The following is a 7,784-nucleotide window of genomic DNA, read 5'->3' as shown; positions in this document are numbered from 1 at the left end:
GAATGTGAAAGAGAATGGTGACCAGTCTACCAAGAAAGAATTAAGAACTTGTCAACTACAGATTGGCACTTGCCACGGGTGCTTGAGCTTCCCAGGTGGCACTAGTGCTAAAGAATCCACCTACCAATGCAGAAGACTCAGGAGATGCAGGTTCAATTCCTGGGTTGGGAAGATCCCCTGGAGAAGAAAATGGCAACCTACTCCAGTATTTTTGCCTGGATAATCCCATGGACAGAGGAGCCTGGTGGACTACAGTCTTTGGGGGTCACAAAGAGTTAGACATGACTGACTAAGCACACACACACAAACACACATACATGAGTGCTTGCCATTTGCCTCTACAAGGATTAAGTCATTTGTTGCTGCTGACTTTCAACATCCCCTGAAGGAGTTCAGGGTGAGGAGCAGAAATGAGGCAATCTGTGCCCCAGGAAAACTGACAGGAAAGGTTTTCAGATAGTTAGATATTCTCAGGAGCTGATTTTTATGAGCCCAGTTCTTGCATCTCCTCCTATCTAGAACACTAAAATCCTTCATGGTGACACTGTTCCTCAGGACTAGAGAAGGCTTCACAAGACTAATAGAAACCTTCTGGAAAAATAATGTGTTTCATTGACATATTCCCTGTTCACAAAAAAATCATATATACTGACCTTTCCCCCTCTGCCTCTTTGGAGCAGTTTCTCAGAGCTATGTGAGGTGCTGTCTCCTGGCTGCAGTCCTCCTTTTACTGAAGATAAAACTTGCAACTCTCACATTGTGCCTTTAAGTTGACAAGCTATAGAGAACAGTGGGCTGGCATTGACAAGAACTAGTGACCAAGAGCTGATAGGGTACAGATGAGTGCGTGAAGTAAAGAGGCAATTTCCAGGCCTCTGGCTGGACAAACTGGTGACCAGTGGATGACCAGAATCCAGAGCACCTTCTGGGGATATGATTTCAAGTGTGATCTGGGGACTGGCATTATTAACATGAACTGAGAGTTTGTTGCAAATGGGAACTTTGTAGCCCCATTTGACCTACTGAATCAGAATCTGAGTTTTAACAAGATCCCAGATAATTCAAATGTGCATTAGAATTTCAGAAGCACTGATCTCTAGACCACTGACTGTGTATAAGAGTGACTGGATATTAGACTGTGGAGCTTTTTAATTAGAAGCACCTGGAGAGCTTTAAAAACCAATATGAGGCCCCCAGACCCCTGCTCCTACAAATGTTTATTTAGTTGGTCTGTGTTGGAGCTCCAAAATCAGTGTTTTAAAAATGCTTTTCAGATGATCTAATACAGTCAGAGTTAAAAAGCACTGTTCTAGACATTCAAATGCTACTTCATTTAACCTTGAAGGGCACCTCTTCAGAAAGAAAAGAACACCTATGTGTAAATGACAATGTAAAGACCAATTATCTCACCCTTGTACAGAGGCAACCGGTCTGCTGGAAAGGGCCCTTGTTTCCTAAACTAATCAGGGAATCAGATTCTAGCCTCAGATGGCCTCTGAAGTACTGTTCCAAACTTGGGGCCTCAGGCCTCTCAGGCTTCAGTTTCTTATCTGTAAAACACACAGATGACTAACTCTAGATTTCATACCTTGGCTTGAAAGGTGCCATGATCAGAGCTCTTTCTAACTTGCTAGCTTTATCAGCAGGCAAATGGGAAAGTGATGTTCAGAGCTGGGTTTTCCTGATAAAACACTCTGTGTGCAACTGCCATTCATAAGCACCAGAGATCAGAAAATTATGTGCTGAACAAGGGCAACACACATAAGTGATGCTCAGTAAATGTGTACTAAATGTATAAATAAATACATGAATAAATAAATATCATTCATAATGGTGGCATAGACTTTCCATGAATTGGCCCTAACCCAGAGCATATTCACTTGCTTCCTAATCTAGAGGAAGGACTCTGGAATCTGGAAGCCCTTTGACCCATAAACCTAGCTTAGGATTTAAAACTGTTTCCTGGTGGCTCAGCAGTAAAGAATCCACTGGCCAATGCAGGAGATGCGGATTCAGTCCCTGGGTGGGGAAGATCCCCTGGAGAAAGAAGAGGCAACCCACTCCAATATTCTTGCCTGGGAAGTCCCATGGAAAGAGGAGCCTTGTGAACTACAGTCCATGGGGTCGCAAAGAGTCAGACACAACTTAGCAACTAAAAAACAACAAAAATAAAACCTTTGTTGAATGCTTAGTACACACCAGGCATTGAGCTAAATGCTCTGCTTAGGATAACCTCATTTTGTTATAAGGAAGAAGATACTGTTGAACTTCTACAGCACAATTAGTTTCAGGAATCATAGATATAAAGGGATGAGGGCAGCCCCTAGGGCAGCATCCAGGGCAGCCCCTGCCTCTGGTTGTGCAACTGGGCATATATGGCCAGAGAGCCCTCTTGGGGGTCTTAGGGGTCACTCTCCAAAGAGCATGCTTCCATAGAGACCAACCTGAGGGAAGGGGTTTGGAGTGACTGCTCCAGGGCCCCATAGGAACTGATGCTCCCAGAAGCTATCTCAAGAGATCTCTGGACTGTATGGTTAAGCCTTGGAAAGGGACTCTTCAAAGCTTGCACCTGTTTGAACTTACTGTCTTGCTTACTTACCAAAGCCAAACCCTGCCACAGTTCTTTTCACATATATTTTTCCTAACCCTTACAGCATCCTGACATGTTAAGTACTCTTGTTTTCATGTTTTATAAGTGAGAAAACTGAGATGTCATTAAATGAAGATTTGTTTGTCCCTGCAATCCAAGTTTCTCAAGTGGTACACTTGACCACCATCATTGTTCACATTGATCACCACCCTTTTACCCCCACACCACCATTTTGATAGAAAGAAGAGTTCTTATTTCAGATCCCATTCACTTGTCACAGTTATACTTCATCAAAACTCTCTGTCCCCCTTTTTCCCATAAGTAAAATAAGTTGTCCTTGATTGCCTGTCTACCAAGACACTATGCATGGCTTGGGGCTTCCTCTGTGGCTCAGCAGTTAAGAATCCACCTACAATGCAGGAGACATAACAGGTACAGGTTCAATCCCTGGGTCAGGAAGATCTCCTAGAGGAGGGCATGGCAACCCACTCCAGTATTCTTGCCTGGAGAATCCCATGGACAGAGGAGCCTGGTAGGTTACAGTCCATAGGGTCGCAAGGAGTCAGACATGACTGAAGCGACTTAGCAAGCAAGCAAGCAATGCATGGCTTGATCCTCCATAACCTGAGATGAGGAGAGAGAAACTACAGACTATGATGAGAAACCAAACATATTGGGGAGATTTATCCCAAGATGAGAGGGTTCAGTACATCATTAATAGCACAACTATCATAAAAGAGGGAATCTTCTATTTTCCATGTCTGTGCATGCGTGGTTAGTTACTTCAGATGTGTCCAACTCTTTGTGACCCCATGGACTGTAGCTGATCAGGCTCCTCTGTCCATGGGATTCTCCAGGCAAGAATACTGGAGTGGGTTGTCATGCCCTCCTCCAGCGGATCTTCCCAATCCAGGGATCGAACCTGTGTCTCTTATGTCTCCTGCAATGGCAGGTGGGTTCTTTACCACTAGTGCCATCTGGCATTCTGTACAATTTAAGACTTTAGACTGAACGTGAGGAGGGGCTATTAAGTCCCTATCCTAGACCATGGCAGATACTCAGTGGCTATCTTATGAAGCTACTCCCCTGGTTATAGGACTGCTGGACTGGCATTAAGGCTGAGTTAAACAGGAACACAATCTGGGGTTGAGAGCCATAGGATGAGCCAGGTAGGAGCAGAAGCAGGAGGGAGTCCATACGCACAGACATGGCCTGTGGCTCCAGTTATAGGCAGGGGTGGGGAAGTAGAAGAGGAAAAGTGTTCATCCTGGGAAACCAGAATCTGAAGTAACTACTTCATGCATGGGTCCAGGCCCAGAGCTGTGAACTAAACTCTTATTGTAAGCACTCTTGCTGATGTGAGTGTCAAAAGCTTGGGCCTCCCTGCAGAGTATGCTAGGCTCCCAAGGTGCTGTTGGTAAGAGCAGGACTCCACCATCCTGCACACTGGTGTCCTGGTTAGCAGCAGGACATCTTGACTCATGGAAGAGGTCCAGTCCCATGGGCATCCCGGTGGTGCTAGTGGTAAAGAACACGCCTGCCAATGCAGGAGACGTAAGAAATGATGGTTCAAAGACAATCTCTTTAACAAGTGGTGCTGGGAAAACTAGTCAACCACTTGTAAGAATGAAACTAGAACACTTTCTAACACCATACACAAAGATAAACTCAAAATGGATTAAAGATCTAAACATGAGACCAGAAACTATAAAACTCCTAGAGGAGAACATAGGCAAAACACTCTCCGACATACATCACAGCAGGATCCTCTATGACCCACCTCCCAAAATATTGGAAATAAAAGCAAAAATAAACAAATGGGACCTAATTAAACTTAAAAGCTTCTACACAACAAAGGAAACTATAAGCAAGGTGAAAAGACAGCCTTCAGAATGGGAGAAAATAATAGCAAATGAAGCAACTTACAAATAATTAATCTCAAAAATATACAAGCAACTCCTACAGCTCAATTCCAGAAAAATAAACGACCCAAGCAAAAAATGGGCCAAAGAACTAAACAGACATTTCTCCAAAGAAGACATCCAGATGGCTAATAAACACATGGAAAGATGCTCAACATCACTCATCATCAGAGAAATGCAAATCAAAACCACAATGAGGTACCATCTCACGCCAGTCAGAATGGCTGCATTCCAAAAGTCTACAAGCAATAAATGCTGAAGAGGGTGTGGAGAAAAGGGAACCCACTTACACTGTTGGTGGGAATGCAAACTAGTACAGCCACTATGGAGAACAGTGTGGAGATTCCTTAAAAAACTGGAAATAGAACTGCCATATGACCCAGCAATCCCACTGCTGGGCATACACACCGAGGAAACCAGAACTGAAAGAGACACGTGTACCCCAATGTTCATCACAGCACTGTTTATAATAGCCAGGACATGGAAGCAACCTAGATGTCCATCAGCAGATAAATGGATAAGAAAGCAGTGGTACATATACACAATGGAGTATTACTCAGCCATTAAACAGAATACATTTGAATCAGTTCTAATGAGGTGGATGAAACTGGAACCTATTATACAGAGTGAAGTAAGCCAGAAAGAAAAACACCAATACAGTATAATAACGCATATATATAGAATTTAGAAAGATGGTAACCATAACCCTGTATGCGAGACAGCAAAAGAGACACAGATGTATAGAACAGTCTTTTGGACTCTGTGGGAGAGGGAGAGGGTGGGACGATATGGGAGAATGGCTTTGAAACATGTATATTATCATATGTGAAATAAATCACCAGTCCAGGTTCAATGCATGATACAGGGTGCCTGGGGCTGGTGCCCTGGGATGACCCAGAGGGATGGAATGGGGAGGGAGGAGGGAGGAGGGTTCAGAATGGGGAACACATGTACACCCATGGCGGATTCATGTCAATGTATGGCAAAACCAATACAATATTGTAAAGTAATTAGCCTCCAATTAAAAAAAAAAAGAAATGAGGGTTCAATACCTGAGTTGGGAAGATCCTCAGGAGAAAGAAATGGCAACGCACTCCAGTATTCTTGCCTAGAGAATCCCATGAATAGAGGAGCCTGGCAGGCTATAGTCCATAGAGTTGCAAAGAGTCAGATATGACTGAAGTGACTTAACACAGTCCTCAGAGCCCCCCTTTTTTTAACGCAAAAGAGAAATGGTAGTTTTAACCCTCGGTCAGTGGAGGCTGTAACATTTCTTCAGCAACACTAATGTCATGATGCTAGGATTTAGTAGGAGATTCCAAGTCCACATCATTGTGGAGCCCTGTCAATCAACTTAAACAAGGACCCCAGACACATTTTTGCTGCTTCCACTTCCCAAACTCTCATCTGTGTTTGCATGACTGCAATTTGATGATTTTACACAAAGCTAATTGTGGTGAACCTTTACTGATTCTGGTTTTTGCCTCAAACAAAAATATGACCTCAAACTTTGGTTATTTCCATTTTACTGATGAGGAAATTAAGGCACAGCACTCAAAGGGGGACAATGAAACTAAGGTGAGACCTTCGGGCCCCTATGATTTTACCCCCAAATGATGTAGGTAAGATACTGCACTATGCTTGCAGTGAAATAGGTCCAAACATGTCCTCACTCAAAGTCATCTGGCCTCTGTAGCCTATTTACCAATGTGGTTCAATTTATCTGGCATTTCCTGGAGACTACCTGCCTTCACAAAGAATTTTCCTAGACACCAGAGGCATGTTATACTCACTCTTAACCTGGAGAATATTTTATTATTTACTTATTTTGGGGGGGTATAGGTACTTTTATTGATGGTACAGGACAAGGCTGGGCTCCCTAAGCCCCTCCCCTTCCTCAGGGCCTTGGGGATGGAAACCGTGTGGAGGTCGGGAGATTCTTAGTGTGGTGGAGGATCAAGGTGGGGCAAGGACTCCCCAGCAGCTGAGGAACTCTCTCTTCCTCTCGTGCTCCTGCTGGGTCTGGGGGCCCGGGGACCTTACTCCTTGGAGGCCATGTGGACCATGAGGTCCACCACCCTGTTGCTGTAGTCAAATTCATTGTGTTACCAGGAAATGAGCTTGACAAAGTGGTCGTTGAGGACAATGCCAGCCCTAGCATCGAAGGTAGAAGAGTGAGTGTCGCTGTTGAAGTTGCAGGTGACAACCTGGTCCTCAGTGTAGCCTAGAATGCCGTTGAGGGGGGCCCTCTGACGCCTGCTTCACCACCTTCTTGATCTCATACTTGGCAGGTTTCTCCAGGCGGCAGGTCAGATCCACAACTGACACGTTGCGGGTGGAGACACAGAAGGCCATGCCAGTGAGCTTCCCATTGAGCTCAGGGATGACCTTGCCAACAGCCTTGCCAGTGCCAGCAGAAGCAGGGATGATGTTCTGGGCCGCCCCTCGGCTATCACGCCACAGCTTCCCAGGGAGGGCATCCACAGTCTTCTGGGTGCCAGTGATGGCATGGACAGTGGTCATGAGTCCCTCCATGATGCCGAAGTGGTCATGGATGACCTTAGCCAGGCGGGCCAAGCAGTTGATGGTGCAGGAGGCATTGCTGACAATCTTGAGGGTGTTATTATACTTCCCGTGGTTCACGCCCATCACAAACTTGGGAGCATTGGCAGAAGGTGCAGAGATGATGACCCTCTTGGCACCACCCTTCAAGTGAGCCCCAGCCTTCTCCATGGTAGTGAAGACCCCAGTGGACTCCACCATGTACTCAGCACCAGCATCACCCCACTTGATGTTGGCAGGATCTCACTACTGAAAGATGGTGATGGCCTTTCTGTTGATGACGAGCTTCCCGTTTTCCGCCTTGACTGTGCTGTGGAACTTGCCGTGGGTGGAATCATACTGGAACATGTAGACCATGTAGTGAAGGTCAATGAAGGGGTCATTGATGGTGATGATGTCCACATTGCCAGAATTAAAAGCAGCCCTGGTGACCGGGTGCCCGATGCGGCCGAATCCATTCATTTCGACCTTCACCATCTTGTCTCAGGGATGAGGCTGGCACAGCACGGAAGTTGTGGCTATCTGTTGAATGGGCAGGAGCAGAGAGCTGAAGAATATTTTAAAATTTCAAGCTGGGCTCCAAACCAATTGAATCAGAATCTCTAGGGGTGGAGCCCATTTTTTTAACCTCTGCAGGTAATTAAAATGTACAGTCAGGATTAAGAAGCCCTTCTTTAGGAAAGGCAGAGACAAAGCCTAGATCCTAGCAG

At 45.3% G+C, this 7,784-nt stretch overlaps 1 pseudogene; it reads right to left on the bottom strand.

Moving 5' to 3' along the window:
• Positions 1–6,526: 6,526 nt before the first annotated feature.
• Positions 6,527–7,577, bottom strand: LOC615002 (glyceraldehyde-3-phosphate dehydrogenase-like; annotated as a pseudogene).
• Positions 7,578–7,784: the final 207 nt, after the last annotated feature.

This window comes from Bos taurus, chromosome 11 (assembly GCF_002263795.3).
Source record: "Bos taurus isolate L1 Dominette 01449 registration number 42190680 breed Hereford chromosome 11, ARS-UCD2.0, whole genome shotgun sequence".
Classification (NCBI taxonomy): Eukaryota; Metazoa; Chordata; class Mammalia; order Artiodactyla; family Bovidae; genus Bos; species Bos taurus.
This window is presented reverse-complemented; position numbering and strand designations above follow the sequence as displayed.